This window comes from Taeniopygia guttata, chromosome 7 (assembly GCF_048771995.1).
Source record: "Taeniopygia guttata chromosome 7, bTaeGut7.mat, whole genome shotgun sequence".
Lineage (NCBI taxonomy): Eukaryota > Metazoa > Chordata > Aves > Passeriformes > Estrildidae > Taeniopygia > Taeniopygia guttata.
In genome coordinates, this window is record NC_133032.1 from 7,702,539 (window position 1) to 7,727,476 (window position 24,938).

Consider the following 24,938-nt stretch of genomic DNA (forward strand, 5'->3'; position numbering starts at 1 on the left):
ATGTTAAAGCTTTGGTAAAACTCTTTGTAAGATGCAGAAGACATATTCCTTACCATAAAGAGGTTTAAGATTTCTTTTTTTTTTTTTTTTTTTTTTCAAATTCCATTTCTCTTAAGGGAAGTATCAGACTCATTTGAAAAAACTCATTCTTAGAATAATATGCATCTATCAGGAATATCAGAAATATACTGAAAGTATGTATTTATCAATTTAGAGCATGATTTCAGAAGCTTTCTCTATCAGGCTAATTTTCTTCCTCCTGACACAAGGCATAAAACTTCCACTGACTTTGAAGAGCCCAGCGTTAGGTCAACATGAAGCGCTTTTGAAAATTGCAAGCTTAAGTTAACTTTAAACTCTAAATTTATGTTTACTCAGTCACAATTTTCATTGTTCTCACTGGAATCATTACAGGAATATGTACGTCTGTTAATAAATATCTCATTCCTTTAAGAATAGCATACCCCAGACTAGCTTTAAATAATTCATCCCTCTAAGAATGACATATCCCATCTATCTCTATATATTTCCCTAGACTCAACAGTTTCGACAACTGCTTGGAAAGAATTTATTTCCTTCAAAATCTGTAGTCCCATTGTGTGCTGTATTAGCCGGAAATGGGACATGGACCTGGATCTGCTGCAGGAAAGCATCTCCTGACGGATATGATTTTACTGAATGTCATATAAAGCCCTGAAAGATTCTTGGTCTAGGGTTTCTTTTTTGACAGGTAATATTCCACCAAAGCATGATCTTCTCTCCAATGGCCGTAAATGATCTCCAAGTGAATGCCTTTGCATTTTTTTGTGTCCAAGATTAATCCAAGTTTTTCAGAAAAGTAATTGTCATTTATCAAGGTAGCATCTACACCCTCAGGTCAGAGCTGGGGCCCCAGTCTGATAGGTGTGTCCATACACATAATGAAAACACATTTCCTGTTTCAAGAAGTTCATCATTTGTGCACAGTCAAATGTAATGAAAAATAGGTACTAAAGCATTTTTCATGGATTTGAGGCACTTTTGACACACTAAGGATTCCACTTAGCAGCAGATCCCATCTCCACCTGGAAACTTCAGCAGCTTCCTTGTCTAGGCTTTACTGGCCACAGTTAATTTCTCCCAAGCATTAAGTCTCCACATAAAGATAGGAAAAATTTATTAAGGGGAAAAAGGAGCAGGCCATTAGTTTCCAAACAAGTTACTGCCATTCACCACAGCAATTCATGTCATAAACCTTTGCTTCAGTTTCCTGAAGCAGTGCAATATCCTACAAACAAGTGCTTCTTTGAGATCTCTTTCATTGTCGCATCAGAGGGTAGTGAGGCATTGAGGTGCAAAAGCACAGAGCTCTTTTCAGCTGCCAAGAGCTTTTGAGAGGATATACTTTACCACCCAAAAATATGTTGTCCTCTTCTCTAGTCCTGTTGTGCCTCTTCTCTGCAGACTGCATACCAGCAATCAGGGATGCAGCCCTCACCAGTCTGGTCCTTCAGGCCAAAATGCCACTGCAGTCTTCAGCCTCCTCCCCCAGAATAGGCTTTACTGCCCTGACATTAACAATTTTAGACACGTCACAGCTTCATGCCCTGTTGGTCATCCTATTCTCTCCCCAGATGCTGAAAGGCAGCACTGTCACTGTGCTGCAGAAGTAATGCTGTTGAGTGGAGGATCACTGAGACCTCTCTGTTGGAAAAAGGATCCCTTTCCCTTTGCTTTCAGGTGTAGGTGCCAGCTGCAACACCTCATGTTTCAAGGCTGGCATTTTGAATAGTGTGTGTCTTCACTAACCAGTTGCACTTGGCAAACTGCAGTTCTTCAGGCACACAGCAAAGAAAACAATGTTTTATTATCCTCCATCTACAGCTAATGACTTTAGAGGGTCAGGCAAACAAAATCTGCTCCTTGCCCTTGCATTCCTCTTTCTCCAGTTTCAGTAAATGACAGCATAGAGGTTGTCCTCCCCCATACAGTCCCTTTAAGTGATGCTCAGTCTACATGGCTTCATACCTGTATTAAAAGGTTTTCCAAAGGCCTATCATAGATCTACAGCCCTGCCACAGGCATCCCTGGAAAGTTATTCATTCCTCTTCCATAGAAAATGGTAGTACTCTGTAACTTCCTTTCTCTCACTCCTTGTCCTCTACCTAGTCTATATGTGCAAAATCTTTGGTCATACATCAACTAGTAAGTGAAAGTATGATGTGATCAGAGCCTCTCTTATAATTTTTATCACTCTAAGTATCCATAGGTGGATAAAACAGATGGGAAAGAACTGTGAGAAGACTGTGATTAGCATAATTGCTAGTGATCACATCAGACAATCTGCGTAACCACAGTCAAGCATTTTTGTAAGTATTGCTAGGGAGATTAATAAGAAAATCAGTGTTGGGAGAGCCACTAAAGCAGAAGCTATCTTTTTATGGAGGTTACTTTAGGGCTCCATACAGGACTGAAATGCAACAAAATTCTCAAGGCTCTCTGTTTGAAAGATCTTTGTACAAGAAAAGAAGCAAGTCCAAATACCTTCATTGTTCCCTCACATTTTATTGTGGCCTGTGACCACTTTACAGGTGGTGTTTCCAGCATTTTCCTGGATAAGTATCCAGTCCAGACCCAAAGACATGAAGCAAGGAAAATAAGAGAAAATGGGAAATAGAAGGAGGAATTCTATAAATTACACTCCTGTTCAAGCTGGCAATATTTAGGGGTTTTACTTTGAGGGAAAAAAAAAAAAAAAAAAAAACCCACTGAAGAAAATAGGAGTAAATTACATCAGTTTCAAGGCCTAAGAAAGGATTTTGTGCAACTAAGCCAGCATTATGAAGCAGCTCATGAAGAGCTGCTAGAAAGAAGGAAGCTGTTGGGATAGACCATGGGGTGGCCCTTGCCAAGTGAATCAGGCTGAGCTTGTTGTGACTTTCCTCTCTCTTACCATATGTACACATGTACAACAGGGCACCGGAGTAGACTGGGGGAAATACATGTGTTAAGCTGCAAGGATGTGCTTAAAACCCCAAGAGATACAAATAGAAAATCTCCATAATCAGGTGTGCTCTCAGTCCCTGGAATTCCACCGGCTTGCTCTTTGAAGTAGGGCACATCAGAAGCACACTTGTTCATTCTATGCTGTCTGCAATGTATCAGGAGAAGCTTTTGTTTCTCACCGTGCATGACAAGTGCCAAGAGCAACAGGGTCGCAGTATGAGCTGGGCTACTGGGTGTTAGAGCATTATGAGTATTTATGATGCTGGCTTTAGAGTACAGCTCAGTGAGAATTCCAATATGCAAAACTGAGTCTTTTTTTGTGAGAAGCTATCATACTTGCACTTAGACGCAACCCCTGAAATTCAGCTGGACCAAAGCCCCAACCTTGCACATCTGTCTTTTCACTTGGTCCACAAAATTCCATCTCGATTTTGATAAGATATGAATTCTGGCTTTTGTACTATCCAGCTGCACCCAAAACTTTTCCAGCTTATGTTCCCAGGGCAAATTTGGCAGAAAAATTTCACATTAAAAAAATAAAGTATACAAATGACTCCTAGGTATGAGTTTTCTATGGCAAAGTCTTGCAGAGTAGAAGCAGATACTACAGTAAATGCAGCTGGACTGGGTCAAGTTCCCCTTCAAATGTTTTTATCCCTGAAGTTCACTTCTTAGGCCCTAAACAGAACAGAAACTCTATGGACAGGACACAGGCATGGCTGCTCCTTAAGTCTGCACACAGCATCCCCAAGTCACCGCCCATGCTTGGGGGAGTAGGATTTTTTACTTCCATGGACCAATTTATTCCATTCTGTACCCACATGGCTGTGGTGTTAAGCACCTAAAGTCAAACAGCATTCATTTTGCATGCAAATGCTGAGGGATCTGGCTTCAGGTTTTGCAAGTTATCCACAATAGGGGAATTATCACAGTAGTTCCCAGCAGCATCTGTATTATCCTCTTTACTTCCTCTACACCTTGTCATTTCTTAATCTTAGGCAGAAATACAAATCACCGCCCTCTCTATGCAGGTTGTTTAATATGCACTTCAACCCATGGCAACTTCTCTGTTTCTGTTTTGAGTCATCAACATCCACTAAGAACTTTCTAATGGTCTTTTCTTCATCTCTCACTAGACTGTGTCAACTTTTTCTTTACATTTCCCCACCAGTTTCCTTTTCTTCAGATTACCAAGCATGTAATGTCTCATCGCTTCTGTTTGCTTTTTTAACCTTTTCATACCAGAACTGCCCTCTTGCAACCACTGCACTTCAGTTGTCATACAGTGACTGACCTCAGCATCTTCCTGCTGTTAGATTTGCAAACACACCCTCATAACCTTCCCATGCTGCCCATAACCTTGTCTTCTTCAAAATTATTAGCCTTCTGGTAATAACCACAAAAAATATATATTAAAAAAACCAAAACAATAGAAACCTAACTGTAACTACCAGTTATATGTGTATTCACTACACAAATCTAAAGTACTTGAGGGAGGACATTTTACTTCACTACCTTTTCCCAGGACCTAGCTCTCTGCCACCACATAACAAAGCTGAAGAAATAAGTCAGAAAATTAAGTATTTACAGTTCTGCAGCTAGAACTGACCCCACTTGTCAGTGGAGTCACTTGTTAGGTGATCTTAATTATAACTTCACATACTAGGTCTTTTCAGAAGAATGTCTCCCTACAGAGTGCACAGCGCTGATGCACAAAGAGAAAGACATGGCAGCTTAGAAAGTGTCATGTGTACACGTGCCCGGACTTCTCAGCTCAGCAAGGTTATTAGTAAATGAAAATGTGCCTTTTCTAGTGGGAACACCAGGCAGCTAGCTCCTCCAAGGTCTATATACCCTCTAATTAATAAAAGTGCACCCTACAAGACCTTCTTTAAGGTTTTCTTCCATTATCCTTCAGGCACCCCTGAGGGACAGCACTCTCTGAAGTCCCACAGAGGTGGGAAATCCAGCCCTGACTTCCCTGTGGTGCTCTCCACCAGCCTGGCCCTTGGCCCCTCTGCCACCATGCCAGCACTGGTCCAACAACCACCTGCGCCTGAGGGGTGGGAATCACAGAGCAGAAGAGAGGCAGCTCCGATGAGATTCCCAAACTCAAAAAAGCCCTGCTAAGCGGCACACTCCCACTCTCCCTATGTGCATCTTAGCACTGCAACCTCTTCACATCTCACGAGCTAGCGTGGAACAGATGCGTCCCCCCGTCAGGAGGCAGCGACACCCCTCCCTCCTCACATGACTCATATGATGTCAGAGTTGTCCTTGTCACCGACCCCAATTCAGGCTCACACGTCAAGGACACGCTTGCTTGGTGGATCCTCGGCATGACGGATAATCCATCCCCTCTCACGTGGGTTTCCTACATCCCACCTTGCCACAGAAAAGAGAGGACTTGTTCTAGTTGAGGAAACTTGGCTCCTCTGGCAGCTCCAGTGGCACAGCCGTGCCGAGACATGCTGGCAGAGGCTACAAGGTTTTGAAAGCTAGGTCAGCATCTCCCTGTACAACACCAATGCCACCCTCAATCAATGTCCAATACAGAGAGGCAAACGATTTTTATAGAACAGTCATGTACTTTCATGTGATCTAATATTAGCTGTGCTGTATGTAATTATTTTATGTAGTACTCTGCGTTCTGCTTGCACTCGCATCGATATGTCTAGTAGATATTTGTAGTTCCTAGTAATTTAATAGCTAGTTTGTGCCCTAAAGCATAAAAACATTTCTACCCTATCTAAAGTAACCGTGGGTGGTGTTATCCATATAAAATCTTTGAGTCCTAATGAGCTTTTGTTCTCAAGTTATAACCCAAAAATATATCACCCGGCTGTTCCGTTCCCTGCTGAAGATCCTCACTATGATGTGAAAGGAAAAGAAATTAAAACCTTAGATAAATGTGTTTGATCTGCCACAAAGAAGGAAAATACATCCCCTCTGTATTGTATCTTGTTGGGATTTTTTCACAGACCCATTTTCTCTCATTACTAAATGTTTAAAGGCTGAAGATGAGCTGCATTTTTGCAAACCCTGTTCTGGAGACAGCTGTGGTCTGAGCTGTGCAGGAAGGAGCGGCACACTGGTCCTGCTGCCCTGGGCTGAGGTGGCATTAGCTGCTAGAGCCTGGACATGATGCTTGAAGCAGCACAGTGTTTGGGGTTCCGAAGGGGTAAAAGGCAGCAAGTTCCCTTGTCCTTGAAGGAATGTTCTTAGGAGACCTCCCACCTTTCTGCCTGGGGAAGAGGAGGCTCTGAGATGCACAGGGAGACACTGGAAAGAGCAGGTCTCCCAGGCTCTCCACTCTGTGGCAAGAAAAGCCCGTCCCTTGCCCGCAGCGAGGCTTTGTTTCACCCTCACAACAATCTCGTTACTGTGAGTAACGGGGAGTACGGCGATGCCAGCATGTTCCCTTTGCCTCTTCCTTAACTTGTCTTTATTCACAGCCATGGAGGCAGGCCAGAGCCAGGCACTCACCAGGAGCCAGGCTCAAGCCTTCCTTGGCGTGCCCACCTCTGCTCTTTAGGAGAGGGTACAGGCTGTACAATACATCATCTGTTATGCAATGATACCCGGCGCATGGTTCCGCTTTGCTTCCCGGCGGCAGGAATATATCACTGCTCCTTCCCTTCCCCTCCCATCCCATCCCCCAGCCCCATTCATCCCCACCACTCACTGTTTACTAGCAAAGCCCTGCCCGCTCTGTCAGGAGCACCCCAGTTCACAACCAAGCAGCCGCGTGGCTTGTGGTATTTTGGCCAGGGGAGGAGGCATGCCAGGGAGCCAGCTTGTAAGAGGGAATTTTTTGGGGCCCGTTTCAGTTTCAGCCACTGCTCTCCAGTAAATAGTTGCACTCTACCACTTAAACCAGGTCGAAATGTGCCTGGCCCTACTTACTCCCCATCGCATTTGGTTATCTCATATTTTAAATAAAATTAGAAGTGTGAGAAATAACACTGAGAGTTTATTATCCCAAAGGAAATAAAAAGTGTCCTGTCAACTAAATTGCAAAAAAGCCCATGATAAAATTCCTGGATGAACATCTTCTGCAACACCAGAGACATTTATACACAGTTTTGACCTTAGAGGTAACATCCATCTCCAAACACACAAGGGAAAGTGCCTCTGATGGTAAAACCTGGCTGCTTTACTAAGAGTGAACAGCAAGTCAAAGATATTCAGCTAGGAAGAAAATAATTCCCTGCCCAATCAATGCAACAGGTTAAAAGTGCCAGCAAATCCTGTCTGCTCAGTTCTAAAGAGATTTCTTAGTATCTATGCTTTGAAACAATGAAATCTAGATACAGTGTTAACTGTCACTAGAAAGTAAATGAAGACAGTGGAAATGAATTCTTGCACTCACAGTTAAGAAAGCTTCTGGCATTCAGCATTATCAGTAAATCCCAGAAGCAGCAATCAGCAGGTAGTCTGTTCAGTGTAACTAGATAGTGCCATCACATACGAGGATTTAAGAAATGCATCGCCCCAGAGAGATACCAATTACAAGATAATGTACTTCTGCTTTCTGTGATTGTGGGGAAAACTGTAATAAAATCGTAATCCCATCCTTGCCATGCCACACCTTATAGCACCTTTCCTTATTGCTTGAGCCAAACAGAGATATGGGAATTAGGAACTGGTGAGGAAACACTGGTTTGCAAAATAAACAAAACAAAACAAATAGCACAAATATTTGAATTTGCAAATTCTGGCATTTCACTGTTTTTGTAGCAAAAACCTCCAAGATACTGTATCATAGATAATAGTCAAGTGAGTATCACACTCCTTTGATTAGCTCAAGGAATAAGGTTTAGGATTTTTTGAGTTTAGAGGAATACTGTCTTAAACCATCTCCAGCATCTCAGGTGAAAGCTGTTATCAACCAGAGAAAAAATAACCTCATTCTCCCAGAAAAAGCTATTCTAACCACTGAATCTTACAGCAAAAATTCATCAAAATTGCTCAGATTACAGAAAGAAATTCTCATCTCAACAAAGGGTATTTTTCTATCATTAGATTTGTGCAGCCTGCTTTACAAGTGTATTTCCAGCACACACTTTGCTGTGTTTGCAAGAGCACAGAGGCTGCTGAGCTGTTTGAGAAAGTTCTTTGAGGAAACAGTTCAGCTGCAGACATCTGCACCAGCAAGGAGGCTCTACCCTTTCAGAATGTTTAACATGAATCCACAGTATATTGTGAAAAAAAAAATAGCGTACTGGGATACTCAGGGGCAGCAAAAAGTTGAATATTCATATCAAATATAAAAACCAAAATTAAGAACAGAGTGAGAGTGACTAATACAAGTGCACATGACTACAATACAACTGTGCCTACAGAACCCTCCTCTGAGGGTGCTGGGGAAAAGACCCTGCAGCCCTTCTTTTCAGTATCAGCCACTCAACTCTTTCTGATGAGCTGCCAGATACTTGCCAGGGCCCTTCTCTGCCCCAGGAGCTGTACTTCAAGCATGCCCTCCAACACCCAGGTATGCACACCCAGCTCCATTAACAAGGAGAACCAAATAAATACCTTTCCCTCACCTCCTACTTTTTTCCCTCTTCCCAGTTCTCTCCCTTCCTATATTTTAGCTGGGAAGTTGAAGAAAGCATAGCAGCTGAGCCACTGACAGCCATACAAGCACAGTCCTATAATGATAAAGGGGGTGAATAAACAAGTTGTATTCATCCTTTTTATCCTGAAACTTCACTGTCTGCTACTCTTGGTCCTCTTTAATTCTTGCTATCTCACTCGCCCCCTTTTTTCTCTTGTTGCTTCTTTCTCTCTTCCTTTGGCTTTGTAGCTTTAAGTCTTTCATATCTGGGGGAATGCATTCTTTCTTCTTTCCCAAATGCACTCTACTCCTTTCTCAAATCTCTTCCAAACACCCACCCTCTACATATATAAGCCTCATCTCTCCTCATTCGTATTACAATGAACTGTTCTGCTTTGTTGTGCCTTGCTCACACTGCATATCTCTATTTTATAGAGCATTTATGCCACCGTGCACATAATACATAACTGAGCATTTCAGCATGGAAGCAATTGCCTCTCACACTGAAGTAAATCTGGAATTGACAGTTCTAAAATGCTTATAACTGCAGGACTGTCTTTCATAGACTCACAGATTTTAAGGCCAGATGGGACCATTAGATCATCTAGTCTGAGCTCATCTGAAAACCTGCTCTGGTTCTTCCCTAATAATGGGTGTCCATGCGATGCCATCAGGACCTACCAGCACAGCATCCCAGGATTCGTGTTTCAGTTGTCACTATGCACAGTGCAGCCAGCGTATCAGCTGCATGGAGCATCCTTCCAACTCCAAACCGCCGAGGCACTCGGAGCTGCCACCTTCCTCCAGCAATCCTACTTGCACAAAGGAAACAGGTAGGCAAGAAGGGAGAGAAAAAGGAAACCAGCCTTTTTAGAGGGGAAAAATAGCTTCCAAAGCAGTTCTCAGAAAAATCACATACACCATTTTTGTTCCTATTGCAACACAGCCGAAATTTCAGGCATAAAAGCCCAAATCAAAACCATAAACAATTCCTGCACAAAGAAGCTAACTGAAACACAACAAAAAAAAAAAAAAGTGCACATGCAGTATCATCTGTGTTCACACTCCATAATCCTGGCTGATTATTTGTCAGATTTTACATTTCCTTAAAATCCACATCCTATTTTTATTTTTCACCTTCTAATATTTACTGGCATTATGTCTTCCCATTATCATATGGCTCTGAAAACTGAAATAATTTATTTACATTAAGTTCTCCAGTTATATTTTAGAAGCTAGCAGATTCTTGCATTTGGATTCCTCTGGTATATAAACAGGGCTTTGCCTTCAATAAATCTATGTACCATGCATGTACAAAATGAAACACACTGAAAAAGTCTAAGATAAGTCAAAACCCTGGAATTTACATTGACTTAAAGAATTTAGTAAATTATCTAATTTGGCTGCACATAATGGAAACTTACCAGTAATTCATCTATATGTCCCCATAATTTCAATATTTCCCAAGGAGATGTAGCAATTTTCTTGTTTGCTTCCAATCCACATTTTTTTTGTGTGTAGGTGTGTTTTAATGCCTTTTCCCCATTTCTGGTGTGTGTATCTGCATGAGAATATGTGCAATTATCATCTCTAAAAGGCTAACTTAAGCATCCAAGTTTTGAAAGGAGTTCTCAAAGGAAAAGCTAATTTTTACTTCATTCCTTGACTATTAACTGCATTGGGAAAGTAGAAGTAGAATCAAATTATTTTTGCCAACTGATTGCTTTCAGAAATTTTTACACTAGCCAATATGCAAATTTCTTAATGAAAACCATCCTGGGAATTTATTAAACTGTTCATACTGAAGAAAATTACTTTCATTTACATTGAAAAGTGAAATAATCTATCCTGACCTATATATGTGCTTGCCAAGATTCTATCTCCACTATACTTGGGGTCTTTACCATGCTATCACCGTGAAGAAGAGCAATTTCTCCTCTTTGTTTTGTTTTGTTGTTTTTTTTTTTTTTAATAAAAAGGCAAATAATAGGCACTGCCAATAGCCATTGTTGACCCAAGTCAAAAGTGTTTGAAATTAATTTATCCGCTTTGGATGGTGTATAAATTTCTCATTACTAGTGTCAGTGATGGACAAGAAACCATTCCAAAAAATGTATTGGGTATCATGCCAAACTCTGTAATCAAGGTCTCTTGCAGAGACTCTGGAGTATACAAAGGGTTTCACACAGTCAGGAGCGTTAGCTATGCATGCTTTCCCGTTGCCCGGGCTCAGCCAAATACTCTGTGAGAACAACACGTATATACACTTTGTTTTATTATGCCTCGCAGATGCTTTTTTTGTTTTATATTTCAAGCTTTGTCAGGTCTAATGTTTGTTCCTTCATCCTTCAGTCCTCTTCCCCCTGCATCCCCCCCACCCCCCAAATTTCGGAACAGCTTCCTAGACAGACCCAGTATCGATTACATAAACTGTCTTTCTTGGAAAGTAAAGGGGTGGGGGGTGGGGGGGTTGTATTTGGGATTTCTTCTACTTGCAACTGAAAATGGCAGCCATTGAACAGATCTGGTCAATGACAGTAAGAGAATAAGCCGAGCAGAAAGTGGTAATATATTGTGTTACACTTATGCCAACTTGCCAAGTCAAGTTCTTTTTCTCAAGCGCATGTACAGTGTGTTCTTGCTATCCTCAGTTAACTCTGCTTTCTGAATAGAGGAGATGGGAACTGCTCAAAGGCCACAATAGCATGTTCTACTTAAGGTTTCCTCTCCACACTAACCATTGTGGATAGCACTCTTTACAGTCAAGCGCTCTTGAATAAGAAAGCTCTCATTAAGGAGATGAAGCTATGTTTTCTTTACCTTGCAAGAATTCTGTAAAATGAGATTTTCCTCATTACAGGCAAAGTACCTGCTGCTAAAAAGGAGCACAAAGTTGGCTCTATTTCCTTGAATGGATTTGAAGCTGCCTTCAAAACTAGCAGCAAAAGAGCATCAAAATGACAATATTGTAGAAGAAATGCACCAGGAATGAGCGATTAATCTAAGTTTCTATGGGAACATGAAAAATGACATATTGGATCAGATGAGTGGCCTGCTTAGTCCAAGATATTCTGTCAGCTAATATTGTGTACCGCGGCAAGCAAAGGCTTAGTGCCCCACAGCAAACAACCATCCCCACAAACCTAGAAAACACAGGTAGGACGGCTTAGCTTGAAAACAAAGATCAGTTGATGGTCTGAGGCAGGAGGGTTGAGATGCATTTTGTAGCTGGTGTACACAAAAGAAGATTACAGCCAGCATTGCTAAAGCAAATACCATTTAATTGTGATTTTCTCCGTCACTCAACCTTGGTAGCACTCCCTGTCTCAAGCTGAGTTTTTCAGGCAGGGGAGCCTGCCAAAGGGTGGGTGGCTTAAATCACATTGCATCCAAATTTTTACAGGGCTTTGGGGTTGAATTTTTATTCAATAAGGAATATAAAACCCACACACTCTTCAATATTGTGCATTAGAACTGTCATGATGAAGCCTGATGTAGCAGGTATTACTTTTTTGTTTGTTTGTTTTACAAAATACTGCTTAAAAAGAAGATACATGTAACAAAATTTTGCCAGTGCAAAGAAGGACAAGGATGGATCTTTGCTTCAACTAGCTATTCAAAGAGAACAGCAATAAATTCTGCCAGTGCAGTGTGTTTACTGCACAGCAATCTTCAAATCTAATCAAATCTAAAACCAGAAATAAAATACAGGTGACAAAATATTATAGAGCACAGTGAAATATAATAATATGAGGAAGAACAGTAGTAATAACAATGTCCATGGATAAAAGGTGGCTGAGTCATTACCAGCCATTACTACTGTAACTGCATAAGAAAAAAAGTCACAATTTGCATGTTTCTCTACGAAATTTTAGTTTTTCCCTTGTGATTCTTCTCCCCAAAGGAGCTCATTCCTAAAAACTACCACTGCAAGAGTCCATTTCCATGTTTAGTTGTACCAGAAAGTAGGGAAATTATTTGATGCCATTTTAATCTCCAGATTTGAGTGTTTATCCACTGTTTCAAGGCAAAATTCTTTTGCTAGTAAAAATTACAGAAATAAATTATAATACCTATAAATTTATGACAAAAGTTGAACAGGGAAAATCTCTTCCCCTAGAAAAATACAGAATATTTTACCATAAAATATCTGTGGCCAATTCCTACTGCTACATATATCTCTGGCAGTCCTTCTTCTTTTATTCTTTTTCATCCATAGTAGTGAAAAGAAGCTGGAAAATTTTATTACAAGTTCTTTGAAAAGTCCCACAGATAAAGACATGTAGCACTGATACTGGAAGTTATTTTCACTAGCAACCTTAACTGCTACAGAGACAATCTTTTAATTCCACCACCATATACCATAAGAGCATATTAAACAGCACTAAGCATTAGGAATAACATAGAATAATGATAATGAAGTGGTTGGCACAGTTTGCCCATCCACATTTGCAATTAAATTAACTTTCTAGTTAAGCTAATTGTTTCTGGCATGACAATATGGAGCAGTCAGTTAAGACACAATTTTTTAATCACGCTCTGTTTTACTGTGTCAAACAAGAAATTGGTAGAATTAAAGGCTGTATTCTGTGCAATGTGGCATTTTGTGTTGGCACAAACACTGCAGTGCTTGCTTTGGTTCTCCCCTGAGTCCAGAAGCTCTGACTACCCTGGTTGAAGCCCCTCTGCTCTCCACCCAGAAACACAGAGAAACAGGATGATTTCATAGGGTGCCCATGGTAAGGTTCCCTTCTGGCAAGCATGAAAGCTGGAGAAGATGGACAAGGCTTGGGAAGCCAAGAATTTACAACCCAATATTTTCACCTATCAAACTTACACTTTTAGGACTCTGGCTGCTGGCACCTGGTCACAGTAATTTCCATCCTCTACTGCATGCCTGGAGATTGTGAAAAAGCTCAAAACAGCATCCTTGTCTCATTCCACATGCCTGGTCATCCCTGCATTCCCAGACTCCACGCCAATATACTTATCTCACTTTATTGTGATTATTATAGCTCAATCCAATATAACTTGGTGGATCAGTCACTTCTAACCCCAGGGACTCTGAATCCACAGGGTGAATTTGATCAGTTATTAAAACACAAGTGAATGAGTAGATTGACTCAGTTAAGTATTATGGTGAGAACATTAAAGCCTGCCTTTAGTCAGTAGTGAACTGGCATCTATGCAAACCTGTAGTGATCACACACCATGCAGCATCTCTGAGCTTTATCACAGAGAACAAGTCCCAGTCTCCCGTGGTCTGTTACACAATGTTAAAGTGTGTGTTACACAATGCCCAAATCCCATGGGGAAACACCAGCACTGAACTATGCCATGCCTCGTGTCTTGTGCAACTTTTTCCATAAGCATACTTGGGAGATTTTAATCTCCTTGGGAGATTCAGATTTTAGCAATTTTGCTAGGAGTAAAATATTCACACATATTTGCTGAGAGTGAATTTGTAGTTTGACTTCAGAGTTGACCTAAGACATTAGAACAATGATCTGATGCAAAGTCTTCAACGTGAACATTTTCTCCAAAACCCTTTTTGTGTAAATTGTTTATCAAATTAAATCAAATTTATTTCTCTTTTCCATACTTATTCAATAGCAAAGAAAATGAAATAAAGAACCTTGAACTTTTTTAAAGTAGTGCCTTTTATTAAAAATATCAAAAAACTAAAGATTTTTTCACTCCTGAAGTCCACAAAGCATTTTCAGAGAGAAAAAAAAAAGTTTAAATTATTAATTTGATAAATTTAATGTTCTCCAACCAAATCTCACTATCAGTCCTTTTGGACACAGCCGAAAGGACAACCAGCAGCTAAGAGGCCACTTGAGGAGGTCAGACAAGAATTTACACTAAGCACCATGCAGCTGCCCTCCTCTCTCTGCAGCGTCTCTATGTACCTCTGCGGCCTTTATCCAAAGAGCAGTAAGAAAGCATCACAGCAGGATTGGCCAAAACTTGCTGAAATCATTGAGTGGAAGAACTGTTTTTCATTTGTACTAAATACAAATAAACATTAAGCTCATTTGCGGAGCAAAATAATCAAAACAATGGGAGAACAACCAAAGCATAAACATATGGGAAGTTTGGAATGAAAATAAGCCCTGGAGTCTAAATGTTTAGGACTTTGGTAGCAGAATGCTTGTTTTGGATGGTTGTGGGAGAATCTCCAATCAAAAGCCAAAAGGAAGCATCAAAAAGAGCCACAAAAGTATCAACAGCATGACTTCAAGATAAACCTTAAGAAAGCTATTGAGGCAAGTGCTGACTGAAAGAGATTGGGAATTTCAAGCAAGGGAATTATCTCTTGTTTGATTCTACCTGCAGAAACAGAAATCAGGACTTTGTAAATAAACAGGATTGCATCAAAGATAAGTGACTCAATCATCAATTGCACTTCTTAACATTCAGACTCTGGGCTTCCTACAACAGGGTTAAAGAGAGAAAACCCCCATGTTCTGGTTTCCAAGAACAAAGCCTGTGAGCTGGTATCTCTCCTGTATCAGGGCAGAACAAAAGGCAGTACACAGTTCAAACATGTAACGAACTGGAGGAGTTAAAAAAGCACCTGAAAACTTACTGGTAAAGATGAACCCTTTTTAGAAAGCCAATGGCAAAATGCCCAAAGAAACTAAGAGTTGCAGCTGCAACAGTTGTGGTTTGAAATAAGATTGGAAAGGGCTAGAAAAGCTTTGACCAACCTGGAAGTTGCTATCTGATAAACTGCAGAAAGGGCCCAGGGAATTAAAAAGTGTCCCAGAGAATGAAAATGAACCAGTATCAACAACCGTGACATGCTGAAAGGAAGGGAAAGGAAAAAAAAAAAACCCAAAACTTCATTTGAATTAGGTGGGAACAAACCTTTTCCCTGATATACTCAAATATCAGCAAGAACCTCAAGGGCAAATTGGCTATACACCAGTTTGCAGACACTCAGGTAAGAGCCGGAAATAAAGATCAGCAAAAGACAAAAAGATATTGTACTGACTGTACAATTTACAACAGATCCTGAACTTTTTTCACAGCTGCATACCACAAAAGGAAACAGCTGCTGCAAACAGAAGAAGATGCCAGGAATTTGCCAAGATCTCTACAGTGCTGTTTCTCTATCTCAAATTCAGTTCAGCAATTTTAATATGGCTCATACCATCATTATGCTATGTGGAAGGAGTAATGACCAATTTGAGTTTATAAAGCAAAAGAAATTGGCAACAATGGCAAAAATGAAGGAATGTAGATGAGGTCATTATTGATCCTGGAGGGAAAAAATGCCTTTCAAGGAGAATAGTTATAAACACAGGTCTAGTGAGAATGGCATGTTCCAAACCAGACCCCCAACACCAAGATGCAGAACAGGCTGGAGAGGAGCATGAAGCTGAACCAAGCTAGGAGTTCAGACACCAGTCACATACCAGTTTGTAGTTTCTGTAGGGAGCTTAACAGTTACTTTTTTAAAAAGAAATAAATACAGAAGGCTATTTAGTGTGTAATAAGTAACTATCTGAAATACGCAAGAATCACTGAGTCAGACTTTGGTTGTGTCACCAGGAATAAAAGGTAAGATAATAGGTCATTCAACCTACAGATCTCTTTTGCAGTGCCCAAGCCCCATCTTTAGGGGCAGAAATGCCACTAGGAATTACAGGCAGTGGCCTCTTTCCAGCAAGTGAAAGATGAGGAGTGCTTGAAACTTGCTTTGAGACCCCAGACCCCTGGGGATCTTTAGCTGCTGAAGTTCTCCTGGATCTGAAACAAGAGCAAATCTCTATATATTTACAGAATGCTTCTTACAATAGTCAGAAAGAGATGGGGAAAGGTGGACCATGATGGAAAAAAAATGGATTTTGTAAATTAATATGAACTATAAGAAGTTTGGGTGTGAACATGTAAACACTCGGAAAATGTATTAACTTTTAATCTGGCACTTTACAAAGCACTTAAAGAGAAGCAAGAAAATGTTTTTGAGACTGTTTTTTTAGAAATTAATGTCTCTCTGACAAACACCTGAGTTGTACTTGACTGCTTCCACACAAGAGTGATCCTGGATACCTAAACAGCATCCTTCTTTTCAGCAGGGAAGCAGTAAAGAAGCCTTATAAGCCCATAGAAGAAGTGTGTCAGGAGGCTAGAACAGACCCTTCAGCCAAATCTCAGGCTGAGTCCAGTTAAGGCAAAAAGGTGACAGCATCAGATTACAGAAAACAACACAAACTAATTTAGTGTGTGCTCCTTTATTACTGTAAATAGTACCCTAAATACTGGTGAAAGCTCAGTCTGGTTTACTACCCTGAATCTTAAAAGTAGCAATTGGCAAGTAGAAGTGGATCCAGAGGGACAGGGGAAGAAAAAAACCAACATTCACAGCAGGACAAGAACTGTGGCAATTTAAAATGATGGGTTTTGGCTAGTGCAATACATCAGCTACATTCAAAAGTCTAACGAAGAGGGTATTACGTGGCATGCCTCTCTCAGCCTGTTTGTTATACCTAGATGATATCCTGGTGCATGGTAAAATGTTGGAACAAGAACTGATACATTAATAAATGGACTGTAATTAGCTTAAAGCTGCTAGTCTTAAGACTGTCTAAATAGAAAAGCTAGGAGCTTGTTTCAAAAAGAGGTAATTTACCTTGGGCAAATCAAGCAAAGAAGGGAGCAAGACTTCCCTGGACAATGAGAAGCAGCTCAGATCTTGCAGCTGCCCCAACACAGGGATAGGCACCAGCTCTCAGAGGACTCTGTTTCTTGTTTTCAAGACTATCAGCACATTTTTCAGCATTGCAAAACCACCAAATTGATTAGAGAAACCATCCCAGTAGTAAGTCAGTATAAAGTTAATGTCTCCAGACTTGAAAAGGGCTTTTACAATTGTTTCTGTCTTAGCTACCTGCACCCTGAGGCTTCTTCATCCTTTCCACTCATTAGTGCTTGGGGGCAAGTGCAACTGCACACAAAACTTGGACAGTGGATTACTGAATAAAAGTCCAAATTTTCTGAAGGGGTTTATTCCCCCCACAACAAGAAGATGCCCCAACAAAATGGTTTTTCCACACTGGATCTCCAAGGAAGTTCATGGTCAGCATAGAACAAGCTTTTGTAAAAATGGTTCACAGTGTGGGAATCCTCAAATGACTGAACCAGCAATGTATATTTGTATAGCCACACTGGTTATGAAACTATTCCTGGTCCAGCAGCTCATTACTGTTAATAATCTCTGGGGAAACTCTGTCATTTTCCCATGATTCCCAGAAGCATAAATATTTCTGCTTCATCCAGTGAAAGATTTGTCATCTTCCCAAGAAGAGGATCCCAGTACTTATGGCGCAACATATGACATAAAACTAATTTGGTAAGTGTAGCCCTTGGGAGAGAAATCCCTCAAAACACCCCTCTGAGTCAGATGAGCTACAGTGCAGACAAGGGCAAACTAACCAGGCAAAAATGTCCAGGACAAAATCCATGTATCAGGAGTGCTTTTGTCTACTGTGGTGACCATAATCAGATGCTGGAGATGAGGAAGGACAGAGCAATCCTAATTCCGACTCATAGCCTCTCAGCTTCCAACTATTTTCAGCTCTGAGACTTCCTGACCCGTGTATAGTTTACATGCCGTTAGTAATTCTCCCTGATTTTGTCTTTCATGAACTTAAACATGTAAACCTGTCACACTCACAATGTCTTTTGGCAGTGAGCTCCACTGTCTACCACCCACTTTGTAAAGCCATTCAATGCTTTGGAACATCCTTGTCTTCCTTTGAAGTTGTTTTCCCTATCCACAAAAGCATGCAAAAATGAAAGGTCCAAAACATGAGTGCATTCAAGGTGAACCTTGATATTCTTTGTGTTGTCTTCAGTGATTTCCCTGGTAACTATTAACTTTTTTTTTTTTTTTTAATCATTGTGGAGCACATAAGAATTCACAGAGCTGTCAACATCCCTGGCACCTTGCTCCTTCATTGTAACAGTCAGTGCAGATCCTGGGAATCGGGGTAGTTTGCAAGCCTTCTACATAACCTGCACTGGTGACAAAGGTGATGAATAGCATGCAGATGTATGACAATGTGCTGACAGAGAGCACTGATCTCATATCCTTAAGCAAAGATAAAACTGCTAACAGTATTTGCAGCTGATTATCACTCTGGTTTTTATTTAATCTTTTTTGTTTTCCCTCATCAAATTGATATCAGTGCAACCACTTGTCTCCCGACTATTTCTTCATTTTGGAGCTCTCCCTATACAAATCACTTCTCATTTGTTGCCTTCTAAGCTACCCAGCTCAATCTCTAGTCCTACTCAATTTCTAGTTTCATTTCTAACACCCTTTCAGACTGATTTTCTCCAAACATCTGCCAGCCAAGCCTCTGCATTGGGTGGGTTCTCCTTCAGCAACACATTGAAAGAAAAGCCAAAACTCCCTCTTGGCTTAAGCATTTGGTACCACTCTGCCTCAGACCAGCTGTGATTACACTGGGTCAGTGTGGTTTTACTTTTGCAAATTTGGTCTTGGACACCCCATGTGAGACAGCAGAAGACAACAATTCAAGAGCTTACAAAGAAGAGTAGATGTTCAGATGTTCATTGGAACAAAAATTAGGTCTGAAACAGGGGAGCACTTTCCCACTTCTTTCTGGGAAAAAGATAATTACCAGCCCAAACTCAAACCTAATCTCAACACATATTGGTAACACAGACCTATCCAGGGAAAGTAGCTTTTTATTTTTTCTATGAAAGAACATATTTATTTTCTCAAGCTTAAAATACTCTCTCTTTCTTGGGCATATTGGGCAACTTCAGAGCTCTTCAGGTTGGCTGTTATTTATGAAGGAAAAAATCCCAACAACTGTTTATTATAGATGGCAAAACTGAGCCAAAGCTTGGGAGAGAGGCATGACCAGCACCACAGCAAAACTTGTCAACAGCAATGAGAACAGAATATGTGTTTTCCAAGTTTCAACCAAAAGGCACAGTTCAGCCCAGAACAGTGGCATTGCCTATACACATGCAACACTGAACAATGAGTAATGCTCAATACTCAGTGCACCTGCCAGTGTGTGCAAGTCTTGAAACACAAAATGAGTGAATTGATACAATGAGAGCTTCAAATATAACAAGAGAGTAGTACAGATCAAGGGAAGTGAATTCTAGTTAACCCAGCTGATAAACTGGAACACAGTAACAGGGTATACATGTGAGAACTCCTTTCACAAGAAAAGAGCATATAGAGCATAAAATTAATGCTCAGCTTTCTCCCAACAGGAAAAAAAAAAAAAAAAACCTCCTGAAATCCAGCTCCTTGAGTTTTCTCTCTCAAGTGTGATCATGCTTCTTTTGATAAACTCTGACCATAAGTAGCACTGCATGCAGCAGACAAGAAAGCTTTTCAAAATCCAGACCGTGCCTGAAAGTTGTGCTTCAGTCAGAGGTGTAAAAACACCCAAGGACATAATTTAACTAATGTAAGCACTTCAGGAGTCCTAGTGAAACTGCTTGGAGTGGTGTATTCAGTTGTTTAAAGCTTTTTTTTTTTTTTTTTTTTTTTTTTTTTTTTTTTGTCACAGGCAAGATATATGTTTACATGGCAGACTTAATTGCTGTTTTCAGAGGACTAATGCTGTGTAAAATCATAGTCATCAATACAGCCATTTATTTTGACTATAATTAACAAATCAAGTCACAGCACGTTTTACTTATTTGCCAATCTGTTGAATATTCACACTGGCCCCAAGTCGCCTATTCATTTAGCAGTAAACATGTAGCCTAGCAACTGACTGTCAATATCAACAGTGGCTGATGAAGTTGTTAATCTCTGGAAGACTGACAGGTTAAGCCAAATTCTCCTATGCAAAACTCTCATTGTCCAAGCCTTACATTAGCCCACAAGGATATTTATGTTCAAAAGATACCACATCTCCTTCTACTATTAAAATTAAATGAAGTGTGTTAGAGGCAGGAAAAGGCTATGTGCTCTGCCTGCCATGCATGTTTTGCATGCACCACGGCATCCAGCATTGTGTTTGCAGGATGTATTGACCATTGCTAATTTCCAAAGACAATTGAAGACACTTTTGCATCTGTTCATCATCCCGGAATAAACTATCATATAAGTGCACGCTGTGCACCAGAATATAGATGAGGTCAGGAGAAACACAAATATCTCCTTTGCTATGCAAATCTGCATTGGAACTGCAAAAGAGAAAGCATGAAGGTATGGATAAAGAGCTTTAATCTGGGGTATTGAGAATCAAACTCAGAGTGAAGGAATTTAAAAGGAGTATGAGCAGTTTGATTGGGATAACAAAAAAAAAAAAAATTATTTTGCCTGATTTAAAACTCAATACACCAGAACTGAACTAAACAATTGTACTGCTCAGAAATTCCATCAGTACATGAAAGACAGAGACAGACAGATTCATTATCTGCAAATATACAGCAAGGAGTTTCATAACAGCAGGAAAAACCTATTGCTTACTGCTGTATGTTACAGGCCTGAGCTGGATCAAACTGCCTGCCCAAAGTACTTTCTATCTCACTTTGATATTGACAGCCATGCATGTTGTAGCAGACATTGTCAAGGGTATAGTCCTAGAACAATAGCAATTCCACAATTATTTAATCCCGTCCAAGTACTTACAGAAGATGGATGCTTATCATTAGCAGTGAAACTGTGGAATCAAGGAAAGTGGGACTGGGGAGACTGTCTGCAGGACTTCTTGCTCCAAGACAGAATCAGCCCTACATTTTGTCATTCCTGTTCTTAACAGCCTCCAGCCACAAAGGGGACAATGTGTTCCAGAACTGCCCTGCACGAATGATCAGAAAACTGGGTGTATTTTATTTCTCCTAATATCCAATTCTTCCTAACAATGATTTCATCTCATTTCCTCTTATGCAAAATGAAACCTATTTCTTCCTCTCTGCACCATATTTTTGCATGTTTGAAGACAATTGGTAGGACCCCACAAGAGTTTTCTCAGACCTAGAGTAAACAGCATCCATAACCACACATGTCTCTGTAACAGCCATAACATCTTGACAGGACGTGGTGACCATGCCCATCACTCTTGTCTGGATTGTCTCCAAGTGGTTAACATCTTTCTAGAAGGACAAAGGTATTCCCAAAGTAGTCAGCATCTTTTGGGAAGACATTGCCTGTGCTAAGCATGGCAGAGGAGTTACTTAATACACCTTTCAGATTATATTGCCATTTATGACTTCGTAGATGATGTTTGCCATTTTCGCAACAGTGTGACATTACTCGGTTTGTAATTTTTCCAAAGAACTGCTGTCAAAACAGGTGTTCCCCTTCTCGTATTCCTGCAGTTTGTTTCTGCTGAACTACCATTCTTCTGTACTCAGTTTACAAAGTTTCGACCTCTTCTTATAGACCCTTTTCCCCATTCTCAAGGCCATTTTCTATTCATAAAGCTTCCCACTCTCAGTTTTCTGTATTGCATCACTTAGGTCATGGTCTGAGAGCTGGGCACAGCTCTGTAGAGCACTCCTCAATACATCTGCTTTGATACTACTTCATCCTCCTAAAATTCATTCTCCAAGGCAGTTTTTCTAGCTAGTTTTGTTTTTACCTAACCACATTTTCATCCAGCCCAGGTTTCCCTTGCTTCAGAGAATGTCATGCAAGCCAATTTTAAAGATCTCACAATACTCAAGAGACTATGTCAATTGTTTCTTCTCTTTCCATGAAGTCTGTTACCCTGCTGCACAAGGAAATTCAAGCGGTTTGACAATTCATTCTTGACAAATCTGTGCTGGCAGCTTTTTACTTTCTTGTTATCCTTCAGCTGCTTTCAAGTGTTTGATTTTTAGTTTCGACTTTCTTTCCCCTCCCCAGAATTTTTCTGTGGACTGGAGCTGTAATTAGCACTGGTTGGTCTGAAATCCTCTGCCTCCTCTTTTCCCCACTTTTTCAAAATGAAAGACATTACATTTTCACTTTTCCCAGCCAATGGTACATCATCAATCTCAGATGTGCTCTCAAAGAAAACACTAACTGCTCTGAGATTCCTTTAGACAAATCCTGGGACAAAGTCCATCACAACCAGTCCATTTGAAAACATCTTAATTATCTGTAATCCCTAACTTGGTATTTTCTCTTTTTATCTAGGATTGTATCCCTTTTCTATTGATTTTAATAGTATCAATAACATGAAAGCAAAAAAACTTTCTTAATGAGGTCTCAATTAAAAAGAAAAAAAGGAAAGGATTAAAAAAAGACTCTTCAGTGTTCCATTAGCAGGTTGCTTTCTCCTGTAAGCAAAGCAGCAATCCTTGACTAGATTACCTTACTATTAATGTATGTTAAGGATGATTCCTCATTTCAACGTCTTTAACTAGCTAGTTAGCATTGCAACCTAGTGCCTGCACCTTCCTTTCATCCCTTCATATTTGTGCCATTTTGGGTGCTCTTTCTTCCCTTTGATCTATTCCCTTCTTCCTCCCTGTGCAGAACCCAGCCCTTTAGCCAAGTTAATATCTATATTGGGTTTTTCTGTGCTTGTACCTCTTTGAGGATCTGGCAGCTAATTCACCTTTGCTTTCAACTATTAAATTTGTCTCTGGAGATATCTTAGCTATCATTCTCTCAAGTCCATTTTTGTTACATTGTTGCTCCTCCTCATCTCTTCACAAAGATTGTGAAATCTCATTTCATGCTCAATTTCACCCAACTTGGCTATTGCCTTTGTACTCTCAGCTACTTCACCTTCATTGTCTAAAATATAAAAAAAACTTTGCTCTCCACACATTTCTCCATTCTGCAAAATAAAAAAAAAAAGGAAAAAAAAAATCAAGAATAAGCCCCACTGCTTTAAAACTTGTTGAATCATCCATTTTCCACTATGGTTTTTCCCTCAGGAGATGTCCGCAAGCATTTAAAATTCCAGATGAATGTAAAATTCTCATTAATTTCACAAAAATTCTTATCCATCTGACCTTTCTGGCTTGGTGTTTTGCAATAGATCATAGCCCCTTTTATCTCTATACGTAATTTTCATGAGATCTTCTCATTCCCACAGTCTGGGTCTCAGGATATTTCCTCACCTTTCTGCTATCTATTTAACACTCCTCATCAATCCCCCTTCTCCTTCCTATCCCCCTGTTAGCCTACAGTATCAAATTCAAGACACTTGTTCAAAAATCTGTGAGCTTTAAATTTCCTTGCACAGAAGTTGCTTTCCCACTGACCTTCCCCACCAACTACAAAAGGGACAAAGCAGACTCCCAAGCAGGAGCTCAGCAAGTCTCCAGCCTGCACACAGGGAGCACAATGAGATCCTGGTCAGGCCAGGCTCAAGCATCCCTTGTCCCTTTGGCCTGAGCCTAAGGTTCAATTCATTTTGTTGTGTCAAGTTCCTGCCAGCACTTCCAGTTTTATGGTCCAAACATCCCCCAAGACATAACTGGAGCATCTGAGCTAGGTGGTGGAGGAAATATAAAGGCTGGTGTAATTTTTGCACCTAGCACATCTCACACTGTGTTCCTCAGTAGTCCCGTGCCAGCATTATGTGTGTCAGTGGAGCAGCCTGAAACCTTGCAGGACTCCAGGTAAGTGAACCTCTGGGAAGGCAAGCTGGTTGCCTAATATGACCCTGGATATTTCCTCAAAGAGATTTAGACCAAAACCACCAAAGAACATTCCATTCCCCCTGCTAGAGGAGGCAGCTCACCCCGTGACTCCTCCCTGGCATTGCCTGATCCATCCTGGGCTCTGTAAACAACAGGGCAGTGTTTACATCTGCCTTTTATTGCATCCCATCACAGGTGAACCAGTCAGCTGCAAAAAAAAGTCTAAGCTAGAGAAATATGCACTTTTCTTTCTATTTCAACTAAAGTTTATTTCTATTTTCCCTGTTTTAAAAGTTTTCTATTGAATAGCCAACAAAACACAGGTCTATCAGACTTTCATTCATACAAGAATTTAGTGCTTTTCTTAGCCATTCATTTACTCATTTAAAACCTGTTCCATCTAAAAACAATATCCTACCAATTTCATTGCTGTCTGTATTTATTCCTTTTATACAGGTTATTCTTGTATTCATTCAAGTGGGCGCTGCTATATTTAGAATGCAGAGAAGTGTTTGTTGCACGTAGTTGCTTTTGTATTTTTGCTATGCAGGCAATATTAAAAGAAATACCAAACTGTACTCCCATTTGTATATTTCAATTTTATGTCACTTATTTTGTAAGGTTCAGGCAAGATTAGACTTTTCGCCTCAGGCTAAATGGCTTCTACAGAAGTCACTGTTAAAGTTTAGATGGCAAGCTATTGTTAACTTCTGGACTGCATGGATATGTGTTTTTCAATTTCTTTTCTCATTTTAAACTTGGTGTTTAAATTATTTAACTACTTAACTGGGGAAAAAAA